Source organism: Notamacropus eugenii, chromosome 3, assembly GCF_028372415.1.
Source record: "Notamacropus eugenii isolate mMacEug1 chromosome 3, mMacEug1.pri_v2, whole genome shotgun sequence".
Taxonomy (NCBI): Eukaryota; Metazoa; Chordata; class Mammalia; order Diprotodontia; family Macropodidae; genus Notamacropus; species Notamacropus eugenii.
This window is the reverse complement of record NC_092874.1, coordinates 99,325,627-99,340,637: the sequence shown is the minus strand read 5'-3', so window position 1 is coordinate 99,340,637 and position 15,011 is coordinate 99,325,627. Positions and strand designations below refer to the sequence as shown.

Below are 15,011 nucleotides of genomic sequence, written 5' to 3'. Positions count from 1 at the left end.
ATAAGAAGTTTTTAGTTTATTGTAGAGGCTGTAGAGAAGTGCTGAGAATTTTGAGCAAGACAATAACATAGTCAAGTTTGTACATTAGAATAATGATTTTGTCAACATTTTGCAGGTACAATGGAGTGACAAAAACTAAGAGACCAATTAGAAGACTGTTGCAATACTGTAGGAGATAGTGCATGTTTAGAAAGATAGAAACAGATGGAAGAGTAGAGATAGAATCACAAGAATCGATTGAACATGATAAGGGTGAGGCAGGGAAAAGAGTCAAGAATGACCGATGTGAGTAATTGGATGAATGATAGAACCCTTGACAGAAACAGAAATATACAGAAGGGTATGATTTGGCAGAGGGAGGGAAAAGAAGTAATGAATTACATTTGAATTATATTGAGTTCGAGATGCCAGTGAGGCTTCAAGTTGCTGTCCAGTAGGTATTTGGTGATGTGTACTTCAAGTTCAGGAGGAGAATTGAGCTGGAAAAATTATTAGAATTGTCTGAATAAGGATAAGGAAACTGATATAATCTCTAATAAATATAGTACATAGAAGGGGAGAGGTCAAAGGGCAGAAACTTGACTTGGATATTGCTAGATATTTGGGCATTCAGAAAAAAAGAAGTATTTGAAATATTTTTCAGTGTAACATTAAAGAAACAGCATGATAACGGCAAGATTTATTTACCTGAAGTCAAGAGGGATCTGAGTTTGACTCCCACATCTGACACTTAACTAGATTTAATTGCCTGACCATTTGTTTCCTCATTAGGGAAAAGAGAATAGCAATACCACTAGTGTTTTTCTTCCAACAGTGGGGTAAGAATAAAGTGATATGTGTAAAGTGCTTTGTAAATTGAAAGTATTTGATAGTTGTCACCTATTATTATTGGTAGAATTTTCCAATTTTCAACTGAAGATTTAGATATTTTGTAGAAAATTTTGATGAGAAATATGTTGGACTTATGTATGATACATCACAATTAATTCTAATGAATTATTCTGAACCATGATCTCTACCCATAATCAAAAGAATGTAGTATTTTATTTCACAAATAAACTAATTGAATATAAAGGAAATGTTACGGTTAATTTTATGTTATGGTTCACTAACCACTGTCCATGACATTGCTATGTGTATACTACAGAAAATGAACTGCCTGGTATTACATTTTATTTAATTACTATTTAAGATACTTAGATGCATATCTGTTTGAATGCTCAAGGGAATTTGTTTTCTTTTAATTTCATTTATAAGAAAGCATAACTGAATTATACATAGATATGAATATGTGTGTGTATGTATATATGTATATAAGTATGGATCTTCTCTAAGTGACTCCAAATTAGTAAATAGTGAATGCTTAATTTTAGAAATGGAGATTAGAGATAGATTAGATAGATAAACAAATAGATCGACAAATAGATGGATGGAATAATAGGTGGGATAGGAGAGAAGAAGAGACAGAAGGGAAGATGAAATAAAGCAAAGAAAGGGGGAAGATGAGAGGGAGGGGATGTATCTCAAATTTCAATGGTACAAGGAACTTTCAGGTGAGTAAACTCCTTCTCCCAGTTCAGATTGGTACCTTCTTTGCAACTTATGATATTGATGGTTGTATAGAACATTGACATGTACTTATATAAATTCATATCTCATAGTATAGTATAGTAGATAGAGAGCTGGCCTTAGAGTCAGTAGTTCTCTTCAAGGCCTAACTGTGAGACATACCAGATGTGAGACATTTCGCAAGTCATTTAACATCTCATTATCCTGGATCAATTAAATCACAAATCTAGCCACTCCCATCCCCACCCCCAAATAATATACATGTATGTTGAAATTGCAGAACTTAGTCACACAAAAGGTGGCCATAAGGAGATTTTAAAATAACAACAAAAATCCTGCTACTGCCAGGTGATCTCTTTATGAAATGAAAACATGTCTTTTTAGTAAATTAGAAAAGTCCACATGGTGAACAACTGGTCATGTTACCGAGTGACCTTTTATAATTAGTTAAGTCCGTTCAGGCAGACTTGAAGACGAACCCAGGTCCTAGTGAAACATGTAGAAAACACAAAAAGCTATAAAGGGATAGGCAATGAGAAGACATTTGTAGCTGGGGTAATAAAACCATGGGCAGAAACAGCTCCAACAGGAAGTGAGGATTTGTGGGCTTATCAAGCTTATCAAGTATTGGAATAGTTACTGTATGACTAAAAATTCCTAAGTCTGTCTGACCACAGATCCCAGAGATGTTTTCTTTCTCCCCTTGGGATCTCACATTGTAGCCAAAAGCTTTTTCCTATGAACCTGGGGAATTTTTGTTTAGCTTTTTATGTTGTTTGTTGTACAGGTTTACTTTGCTTTAATATTCGTTATTAATCATAGACATTCATTAGGAATGAAATTCAATTCATTATTTATTGAAAATGCAACAAGGAAGAGTCCATTGAAGGAGCATCATCATTCCCAGGGGAGAGAGAAAGAAAGAGAGGGAGGGAGAAAGGGAGGGAGAGGGAGGGAGGGAGAAAAGGAGGGAGAGGGAGGGAGGGAGAAAAGGAGGGAGAGGGAGGGAGGGAGAAAGAGAGAGAGAGAGAGAGAGAGAGAGAGAGACAGATTCATTCTATGAAACTCACCTAGACAATGAGTCATTAAAAGGTAAAAAGGGGTAAAAAGAAGAGTGACTGAACAAGCCACCTCTACACCCCACTACTCCACATATGTGTATGTGTATGTTTGTGTTACAGCATGTGTGTATGCACAGACTATTGTGTAGTATGTGTATGTGTTTGTATTACATAGTAATTGGACTGTTCTGAGGTCAAGAAGAGCTTATTGATAGTTGGGATCATCATTTTTCCAGTTTGGAAGAAATTTCCTCCTCTCATCCCATTGGTTAATATTTTTAAAATAATAACATCAGAGATATGGGAGTTAAAAGTCTCTCACTGAAACTTCTTCTCACTATTGGTAACCTGAATTACAGAGGTCCCTGAGCTCCTAAATAAGCCCCCTGAAAAGTATATTAACCATCAGGTTGGGGATTGTGCAGCACATATCCGAAAAGCACGGTAAGTGATTTATTTAGCATATCATTAAACATTTTGCTGAGAAAATCACATAAAAACAGTAAACATTCTGTAGCTCTTTTATGTCACATTTCTGGGAAATGACCATTCACATAATATAGTAATATCATTAGCACAGTCTGTACAGATGAAAAAAATCTCAAAGCCAATATTGCATTTTCATGGAATAAATAACCATGTGTTTCAATAAACACAATTATGGATGTGAATACACTAACAGATTGGGTTATTTGGCTTTTCACTATCATCACTTATAGGGGATATTTCACATTTAGTCCTTTAGAAAGTAAATATTGGAAACATTGTTTTAAAAGAAGATTATATTCTGTGGGTTCTAACTGGTATCCACGATTGTTGTTCTTAATACTTGCTTTGGGGGTCATCTGAATGGCAGGCAGCGTTCATCTCTCTCTTACTCTTTGCCACCTACTAGCTGCTTAGCCCTAAGCAAGTTGACCTCTCTAAGTCTGTTTCCTTGTCTTTAATAAATGAGACTAATAATTCTTGAACTCCCTGCCTTAAAGACTTCCTGTGGGGATCAAATGAAATTAATTATGTAACACATTCTGCATACCTTAAAGTACTCCACTGAATTTTGGGAAAATATTAAAAAAATCCAATAGTACTGAATTGACTGGCCTTGATTAGGTAAAATAATTGTTGCCTAGGTAATCCTGTGTGTATGGATTCCCAAAGAACTGTCATGTCCTTGGTGCCTGGAAAAATCCTTTGTTCATAATAGGTACTTACTAATTGTTTGGTAGCTTAATTATATAGGACTGAATTTTATAATTTCTGCATACAGACAGAGGGAAAGGACCCACATGCATAATAAATCATACATGCAGTTTTGATGTAACTAAGAAAGAGAAACACAATAAGTACACATCAATTGGGAATGGTTGAAAACATTGGTATCATAATATAAGAGGACCCAAACTGAGAGCTTACTGGTTCCTGGCATCATCTCGCCATCTTTGTCTTTGTCTCCAGTATAGATCCAACTAAAGATTGTCCTGGCCTCAGGAACTATTTCCTAGAGACACTTCTGGCTTCAGATCTGATCAGAATGTCCACAAGATTGCAGCATATCTTTGTGTCATCCTAGAATGACAGAGGACCTCTGTAGTTTGTTTCTGATTTTATTTTACCTATCACCCTTTTTCCACCCAACTTTTACCTGTGACTCCAAGAACCTGCAGCATGCACAGCAGCCACACCCTGGTGAACTGTTTTGGGAGATGGGGGAAACCAGGTTGAGGGTAACTAAGGGGTCTCAAACCCATTGTTGAATTAGGGGGGTGTCTACCCCAAGTGTGTGAAAATTTCCTCTGGTGGAATGGGCAGATAAGAACATGGGCGGCCATGAAGGAAGGTGAAGCAGGCGATGTGTAGCACTTAGAGCTTGATTAGACACTGAAGATGCCAAAGTCATCCATTGCAGCCTGAGCCATCACCAGCCATCTTTACTCTGTCCTGCCACTGGACTATGATGGCTCTGGAGGAGAGAGTGAGGCTGAAGACTTGATGCAACTCTGCCTCACTTAAATCCAACTTATGCATGAATCAAAAGATGCACAAAAAAAAGACATTTTCATCTCCACTGGGGTGTTTCTGAGGAGATCTGAGTTTAGCTACAACCTTTCATATTACCTTCTTTGCTAGAAATGAGATAAATTTAATAGTCATGACAGGGACATATATACTTAAAATGGTTGCTTATCTCATTAAATTTTTCTCTAATAGGATTCACATTTCAAGTTCCTTGTTAAACCACAGGTTGGTTCAGAGAAACACTAGGAGCAGGATTATGGTAAACTTATCATGCACTAACCCTGCTTCCTCTGGCTTAACTTGAAAATTTTCGAGCAGTCAAATTCATTATGCTTTGGTTCTAAAATGATTTTTTTTTTTTTGCTGAAGGTAAAGAATGATTAAAAAAACCAATCTGAAATAAATGTTGTTGTACTTACATACATTAGTTGACATTTTGTAGGTGAGAGGTAAAAACATGTGACATCTTTGAAAACCCTAGTTTGGAGAAATTTTCAAATAAGTGAAGCTTATGTTTTATATATGCTTGCAGCCCCAGTGACCCAAGAGCACCAAGTCTGTATTCTTCCTATCTATGCTGGCATGTGATTCACTAGCACCTGCCAGGATAGGAACTGGAAGCATTGCCAAAATAGACCCATTTCCTTAGCTCTCAAAAAATGCTCAGGGGATAAAGTGTACTCACAAGGCTTTGGGGGGAAAAAACTCCACAAATTTTCTGCAGTTTCATAACTTTATGATAGTTTTTCACTATCTCTGTCTAGTCTGTTAAGGTCTCATGGTGCTTTGAAATGCCAGATTACCCCTTAGGAACCAGCCACTCAGAAGCAGGTAGATAGTTCAGTGGATAGAGCACTGGATCTGAAGTTAGGAAGATCTGAGTTCAAATCTAGCCTAAAGTGCTCTGCACAGTCATGTAACTTGGTCTGCCTCAGTTTCATCATTTGTAAAATAAGGATAACAATAGCACCTATTCCTAAGTTTATGGTGAAGATCAAGTGAGACTATATCTAAAGCATTTAGCATAGTGCCAGTATAAAATAAGTACTTAATTAACATTTTTTCCTCCCTCTCTCCTTTCCATTGAAATTTGGCTGAGTCAGATGTCTTATGCATTCAGTTAAAAAAGCATTGAGCTGTGCAAGGTACTGTTTTAGCTAGTAATGATGAGGGCTAGAAGGGGAAGGGAGGGAGACCCCCACAAAGGCCAGAGTGCCAGGGGCAGGTCACCTGGAATGAATTCACGGACTCAAGCATTGTTGAAGTCAAGGCAAAGATTTATTACACTTTTCAGCAGGCAAGAGTTCTTAGGGAAGCTGCAACTTTAGAGGGGTACATATACAGTTTATATAGGATATTCTATAGGAAACGTGCCAAATATACTAATTAGGTGTGTTGGGGTGGGAGTAGGAGTGGTTAAGGAGTGGCTAGTTCTTAAAAAACATGAACTTTTGGCATCTACTGCATAGATATTTTACCCAGAGTTCATTGGGAAATAGCCAAAAGGGGGGGCTACCTGGAGGTGTGGTTTTTAGGCCTGAAACATCACTAAGTCAACCAATAGTCAGGGCTGATCAGAGAAAATGAGACTTCTCTCATCAATGTCTTGTTAGACAAGATACATGTAAGGATGTATACATATGTCTAAGTCTAGGATACATATGATTGATCAGTGAATAGTAAATATAGTTATGACCCAGTGAACAGCCAGTTCAGCCAGTGCACAGCTGGTTCAGACTAATAGGTTCTATAGGTACAGCTGACTGTTGCATCAGGAAGGGAGATAACGGCTATTGCTGGGGCAGGATGTGTCCTTGGGCTGGGGAGAAACTTCCTGGGATAGTGTTTTGAGGTTAGGGAGAAATATGACTTTTAAAGAAAAATGTGATTTTAGAATTGGGGCCCACGCCCCAATGTATACAAGCACCCCATCACTAAGAATATAATGATAAAACAATATCATTCCTTCCCTCAAGGAATTTACATTTTATTTGAGGAACCTAATACATACACAATTAAGTAGTTACAAAGTATATGCAAAAATAATGTAAAATAATTTCAAGAGCACGTAAGTGCTAACAACAGGAGAAGTCAGGAAAAGCCTGTGCTTTGAAGAAAGCTATGGCTTCTAAGACATAGAATCACAGACAGAGCACATAACAAACATGGGGTATAGACTTCGCAAGGACATGCAAATTAGAAATACAATGACACGTAACAGGCCAGTTTTACTGGAACAAAGACTGAATGATGGTTAGTAATATGAAATAAGACTAAAAAGACCATTGGATGTCATCTTTAAAAGCTTTTAGTTGTCAGATCTAAATAATTAGAAAAGTATCACTTGCTCATGGATAGGCCAAGACAATATTAAAAAAAAATGACAGTTCTACTTAAATTAATTTACTTATTCAGTGCCATACAAATCAAACTGCCAAAAATTATTTCATAAAGCTAGAAAAAAATTACAACAGAATTCATCTGGAAGAACAAAAGGTCAAGAAGATCAAGGGGATTAATGAAAAGAAATGCAAGGGAAGGTAGCCTAACTGTATCAGATCCAAAACTGTATTATAAAGCAGCAATCATCAAAATTACTTGGTACTTGCTAAGAAATTAAATCAGTGGAATTGGTTAGGTACAAAAGACACAGTAGTCAATGATCATAGTAATCTATTGTTTGATAAACCCAAAACTCACCATTTGACAAAAGTTACTGGGAAAACTAGAAAATAGAATGGCAAAAATTAGGCAAAGATCAACATCTTATATCATCTACCAAGACATGATCAAAACAGGTATGTGATTTAGACATAACGGGTGATACTATAAGTAACTTGGGAGAGCAAGAAATACTTTACCTGTCAGATCTATGGAGAAGGGAGGAATTTATGACAAAAAAAAAAGAGATAGAGAACATCATTAAATGCAAATTGGATGATTTTGATTACATTAAATTAAAAAGGTTTTGCACAAACATAGCTAATGCAACCAAGATTAGAAGGAAATCGGAAAGCTTGTAAACAATTTTTTTATACTCAGTGTCTCTGATAAAGGCTTCATTTCTAAAGTATATAGAGAACTGAATCAAATTTACAAGAACACAAGTCATTCCCCAATTGATAAATGGTTAAAGGATATGAACAGGTAGTTTCCAGATGAAGAAATTAGTCATATGAAAAAATATTCTAAATCACTATTGATTAGAGAAATGCAAATTAAAGCAACTCTGGGGTACTATATCACACATCAGATTGGCTAATATGACCAAAAAAGGAAAGTGATAAATATTGTAGATGTGGGAAAATTAGAACACTAATGCATTGTTGGTAGAGTTGTGAACTGATCTAACCATTCTGGAAAGCAATTTGGAATTATGCCTAAAGGACTGTAAAACTGTGCCTACCCTTTGAGCCAGTAATACCTCTACTAGGTCTATATCCCAAAGAGATTATAAAAATGGACAAGGACCCACATGTAGAAAACCATTTACAATAGCTCTTTTTGTGATGTCAAAGCACTGGAAATTGAGGGCATTCTCATCAACTGGGGAATGGCTGAAAAAGTTGCAGTGTATGAGTGTAATGAAATACTGTTGTTCTATAAGAAATGATGAGCAGGAAGATTTCAAAAAAACCTGGAAAGACTTGAATGAACTGATGCTGAGCGAAGTGAGCAGAACCAGGAGGACATTGTACATAGTAACACCAACTTTGTGCAGTGACCAACTTTGATAGACTTAGTTCTTCCAAGCAACACAATGATCTAAGACAATTCCAAAAAGACTCATGATGGAAAATGCAATCCACATCCAGAGAAAGACCTATGGAATCTGAATGTAGATCAGAGCATATCATTTTCTCTTTTTTTCTTATGGTTTTTTTTTTATTCTGATTCTTCTTTCACATTATGACTAATGTGGAAATATGCTTTTTTTTTCTAAAAAGAAGCTTTTAGTTTTCTAATTAGCAATGGCCCAGAGAAAGAGGTACAGTCTGATGGTTTTATTCTGTCATGCATATAAAGCACCATCTAGAAACTGTGTGTGTGACTTAACCATGCTCAGCAGCATTACACAGAGAACCTGTCTTTTCCTCTCAAATCTCACTATTTATTATATTATATGAAAGCGTCACTATTTTATCAATTCATTAATCTTTTTCTTTCCAAGTTATATGCATTTGCCATTTCTTCTTTTAAAGTTAGTACAACTGTTTTTTAATTGTACCTTTTGCCTTTCTCAAGCCTGATAAGCTTTGAAATCCACACTATAGTATGGTTTTTACAATTTGTCTAATTCAATTCTGCCACCTGTGTATATACTCGTGTATAAAATACAATGCTCTGTTATCCTGGTCTTAGCTTGTCATTGTCCTGTAGTGAATGACTCTCCAATATACTGAAATAGACCTTGAAGTGCCTTCAGTTTGGTACTACCAAAGTGATGCACTATAAGTCTATTGAAATTAATGAGACCTGGCTTACTCTTTTACACAATACCACTATAAGGCTTCAGAGGCATCCTATACCTGATGTGTGCTTGCATAGCACAGTGCTGTTTTCTGAGGCAACTAAGCTCCAGGTCTTTTGTGTTTCCCCACAGAGTTCACAGCTCTTCTCCCATCTCTTCATGACTAACTCCCCTCTTCTCCTTCATTGTCTGCTGCTCACCGCTCTATCATTGTTTCTCATCTCTACTGTTTCTGCTATCAGTGCCTTTATTGTTTGCAAGTGTCTTTCTCTTCTCACTTATATTTTTTTCTTTCTCATTCTTTTTTCTTTCTTTTCCTGAATGTGTCAAGAACCCACTTCATTAAGTCAGGTATCAATAGCTGGGAAAGGGTAAACAGGCTTTCTGTGTGACTGAGGTTCATTATTGCAGAAACCTGAAAAAATCACTGCACCATTGAACATGGCAACTCAAAAAATATGCAACACCAAGGAACCCAAAGAAAATAAAATTGCTCTGTTGTGCTATAGCATCCTATAGAATGTACACCCATATACATACATGTGTGTGTATGTGTACACATAACTGAGTCTACCCAGATTGGTTGGATCTTGTACTAAATGACTTGCCTTTTATCGGCATTATCAGTAAAGGAGAATTCTCCTTTCTTTTTTGGCAAAATCAAAAATTATAGTGTAGCATTTATGAGTTTTTAATCTGATTATCTGATTTAGAGCTTCTTAATCTTTTTTTATGTCATGGACCACTTTGGTAGTCTGGCAAAAACTATGGACCCTTTTCCAGGATAATGATTTTAAATGCTAAAAATTCAGAAGACTGCAAAAGAAACCAATTATACTGAAATACAATTATCAGAAAAAATTTTAAGTTCTTAGACCTCATGTCAGGAATCCCTAATCCAGACTGTTTTTGCTGTAACTGTTTAGCAAATATTCTACTTTTTCATTGGCCTATGTATCATTTTATTTTTCCTTTGTAATAGTTACTTCTGAGTTCAGCACACTTAAAGTAACCCCCTTCAAGATAATGGAGGTGTTACTCTGCATTTGGCAACTATCTACAGAGTTGAGACTGAACTAGAAAGCCAAAGTTTTCCAAGGGAACAGGGGTTGAGATGAAGGAGAAAACTCAGTTATTAAAGTTTTGAGGAAGAAAGGAAAAGGACATGGAGGTTTATAGATTAAAGCAAGAAAGTTTTGGACAATATAGAATGAATCTTCAAAGAGATATGGGTTCTGAATCTTGATTGTAGAAGAAGGGACTAAATGTGGCAAGGAGCATGTTATTTCCTCCCCTCACCATTTGAGCTGGGGGATATGAGACAAGGATTTGCTAGCCTTAGAGAGGGTGCCAAAGGCATAGTGTCTCAAGAAGCAAGTTGTGTTTAATTGAGTACCAGAAGAAGTCTCCCATTAAGAAATTTTCACAGATGATTTCCAACCCCACTCATGATTTTCCTAGATCTTACCTTTGCACAGGTAAATTCTGAGTTTTCTATGCTCATTGTCTCTACTTTCTCACCTTCCATTCATGCCTCAACTCTTTGCAGTTTTGTCTGTGGCCATATCACGCAACTGAAACTCCCTTTTCCCTTCTGTGTTCATCCTTCATTTTCGAAGAAGACCATGACATCAGATAAATGATGACATGATTTGCACTTCACTTTGTTTTGAGTGAGGAAGGGCTGTGCAAGGTCACCAACATCACTTTCTCCTCCTGAGCCATCTGGATCTAGTGACTAGATAGATATTCATCAGGATGGCTGGAGATGCAATGGGAGCCCTTGGTCTTTTTAGACTGGCCTTTTCAGGTAGTCACATAGAGGAAGGTAATCCCCGTTGAGTGAATAGCCTCTTTAAGAAGTAATCAGGGAATGGCCCTTTTCATGAACAAAAGAAAAAACAACTAAATCAACAGAAACTGTTACTAGCGATAATCACTCTGTAAGACAGATAAAATATAGCACACTTGAGGGCTGCTAGCACAGGTTCACTCTTGATTTGGTCAGATAGGAAAGACACTAAAAAGGAGTTAACAATCGTACTTTATTCTAGTCTAGTTCTTTCAGAAGAGATTGCTGATAGTGAGAGCACAAAGTCCTACAGTATTTCCTAATCACCCTTCTCACATGGGCCGGCGGAAAGGGGGGGCATCTATCCCTACATCTCGATGGAGCCATTCGAGACAGGCACAACTTGTGCTTCCCCTAAATCCCCAAGCCTCAATGGGGGCAGTCGAGGCAAACATATTCCCCCCAAACCTTGATGGGGACCAATCAAGGCACACACAGCATTCCAGCTTGTGCATTCAATCCTAAGGTTTCCCCCAAGCCTCAATGGGGGCCAGTTCAGGTACACACAGCATTTGCATTCAACTCTAAGGGTTCCCCATTCATTATCTAGTGACCACCTGCTTTATAGGCCAACAGACAAAGAAGGCATATTGCCAGCAATAGCCTCACAAGTTTACATCACCTCATCCCCGTATCTCACTGCGCAGCTGCAGTGGATGTTTGTGTTATTTATCATTATATAACTGTGCACAAGTGTGGTGGAGATGTTTTGAACCATAACAGTGGGAATTCGTATATAGTACCTGGGAACCAAAGATTGTTATGGTTGTGGATCCTGGGAAACTGAACTCTGAGAAATAACAACAAAAATTCTCTTTACACATGCTAAAATCCACCTTACTCACATTAAAAATCACCTTACATACACACTCTAAGCCAGCCCTTAAGTGGAGCCTGGGCAGGAACCTATTGTTGTCTAGCCCATGGGCTTCAGAACACCCTGGGTTTAAGGTTTTAGCCCAATCAAATGGCCTTTTCTCAGTCCTCTTCCTTTTTCATCCCTCAGTAGTGCTCAATGCTTTTGACCACCCCCTCATTTCAAATAGTTTCTCCTCTCTGGGTTTTCATGGTGCTGCACTCTCATTGTTCTTTTTCCACCTGTCACACCAATTATTTTCAGTCTTCTCAGCAAGATCATAATCTATGTCCTGTCCCCTATTTATAATTGTACCCTACCAGTGTGCTTTTGCCTTTCCCTTTCCTCTACACATCTCTCATGGACACCATTATCTTCTGTAAATTTACACTTATCTGCGTACAGCTCATACCCAAAGCTACATATCCAGCTCCCATTTCTCTGTTGAGCTCCAGTCCCACATCTCCAATTGTATTATTGACATTTCTAGTTGGATGTTTGATTGGCATCTCAAATTCCATGTGTCCAAAGAGGAGTGTTCTTCTGAACCAACACATTTTCCTAATACCTCTTTTTCTCTCAAAGATACCACCATTCTTCCAGTCATCCATACCTAGGCATTATCCTTTATTGTCATTCATCATTCAGAGAGTAGTGATAGCCACAGAATTCTGAGGAAATGAGCTCTATGAATAGCTGTGCCCCAGTAAAGAAAGCACCCTTCCAGAAGGTGAGAAAGCATACTACCCCCAATATTAACACCTAGGACAAATGTCCAACTACCCCATGATAGCTCACATTCTGTGTCCAATATACAGAATGAATAGTATTTAGGTGATCAACATATAACACGTTTGCATTTTAGCACATGAGAAGTAATGCAATTTTATTGACAATTTCAGGCAAAAATGTTTTTTCAGATGTACAGATAATTAAGACAAAGTAGCATTCAAGCACTCAGTTATTCATAAGTTGTTCCACTAAATCCTCTTGACTTTGTTCTATAAAAGCAATCATGACTCAGAGTGAATCTGACATACAGTTTGGCTCCATAAACTCCCTGAATCCCAAGGAACAAAGACGCATTTATTTTCATTTTGTGAACTACTATATGATATGAACACAGGCTTCACCTGGAGTTCTCTAAGTTAAACAAGAAAAACATTGAATTGTAGATGGATACTTTGGTATTCATGTGCTACATTTGAATTCCACTGGAATCACCATTAAAGGGTCTTTATTGCCATCCCAGATGGCAATAAACTCTAATACCCCCCTCCTTTTCTTCTTTCTTTCACTATCTGTTAAGGTCATATCTTTTCTATAGTAAATGAATATCAGCATGATACTGTAAATATGGTTATTTTGATTCTTGCTAGGTGTAATGTAAAGATCCCACTAGACTAGAAGTTAGACACCTTGAGATGTACGACTATTTCTCCTCCTCACCCGTTGTACACAATTCACTTTACCTTAAACTAAGCCTAATTTTTTTTTCATCTGCCAAATGAAGAGTTTAAACCAGGTGATCTCAAAGATCCCTTGGAGCTTTATCATTTAATCATTCATTTGTTCCAGACTTGTGATTTTGTTGATATAAGGAATTGCCGGTGAGGAAACTCTCTCTACCAGTGCAGATTAGAAACTACTTTATAGTTTATGGTCTTAGGGAGTTAATTACGTGGGACACTGAGATGTCACAACTTGCCCTGGACTAGTATGTGTTAGATGCAGGATTTGAAACTAGAAGTATTCTCTAATCACTGTGCCATGTAACTTGTCTAAAATCTACATTATATATCTCATATATTCATTTGACTTGACTGATTTAGATTAATTGAGGGAAGGTCAATTTTCTGGGCCACAGAACTCAGTTGGTTCCCCAGCTCTGGAGGTTTTTTCTCCCTGCCTTTCCAAACTGACAAGATTGTAGCTTCTTCTCAAAGGGAAAAGAATAAATGTAAAAGCCAAAGACCTAGGCCTCTTTCATGGTGTCCTCAGTGGGGAGAGCCCAAAGCCTCTCTTCTTACATCATTATCTCTCATTGGCATCACTGGATGCCATTTGTGAAGAATTCAAAGAGACCCAAAAAGAGTGAATAACCAAGAAAGAATGCAATGACAAAGCTCTGCTCCCTAATGCTTTCTGAATGAATACTCAGTTTTGGCTCTGCAGCTATTCAAAGGACTCCTTTCTCCATGTCTGTCATATGCCATCACAACTCTCCTGAAAGCTGGCTTCCTAGCCTCAATTTTGTAGTACCATGACATGGTTTCTATGAATATATATATATAAAAGGTGGGAGAGAGAGGTGAATAAGGCCACTCCCAGGTCACTTAGCCTTACTACTTCATGATTTGTGTTTTAAATTCTATAAATACTAGCCATATTCCTATTGGGTATTCTTTTATATTTTTTTTTGGCTGGGAAACATCTTTATTTTAAAAAATCAAGGAACAAAATCATGGTTCTCAGCTGAGACTATAGATTTATGACACAAGTGTCCTCCAGGTCCTCGAGGAGGAATTGCTTGAATGGCAGAAGCTGGCAGGGGAGAGGATGGGGGTGGCCTTCATAAATTATTGTCCCAGCTTCCTACTTCCTTCCTCATCCAGGGCCCCACCCACTGTCCACCCCATCTGGATCCATGTGATCTACCAATTGCATGCACCCCCAGCAAGCACTGACTCCTTGGGATAAATAGAAAGCATGGTCCTAGCACTCCTTGTGCAGGTGCCCCTGCCTCATCCAAGGGGAGGAAGGGTTTTTTTCCCCATCCCTGAGTGATACTCCAAATTTCTGAGTTTCTTCTTCCTGCAGGACAATCTTAGAGATAGAAACCATTTTGGGATTGATGAATGATATCATCCTAAGGATGGGCACCAGACTGGGGATAGATGTTCACTCTAGGGGTGGATGCCATGTTGAGAAAAGACATAAGGTGAATGCCAAGTTGGAGATGAAGAATACATTGGGAATGAATGCCACACGAAGGACGGATAGCCAGATTGGGATGATTGCCATGTTAGGCAAGGCTATGCCCAGGCTAAGGATAGATGCCAGACTGGGAAGAGACACAAGGTTGGTGATGGATGTCCATATTGGAAGAGGGTTTGCATACTAGAAGATAAATACTACAAAGAGGAGGACTCCACTTGGGGGATGGACAGTCAGGTGGGGGATGTA

At 37.9% G+C, this 15,011-nt stretch overlaps 1 protein-coding gene across 1 annotated transcript in view; it reads left to right on the top strand.

Moving 5' to 3' along the window:
• Positions 1-15,011, top strand: part of CNTNAP2 (contactin associated protein 2) — a 2,725,119-nt gene that overhangs the window by 2,067,870 nt on the left and 642,238 nt on the right. The gene's annotated exons all lie outside the window — the stretch shown is intronic.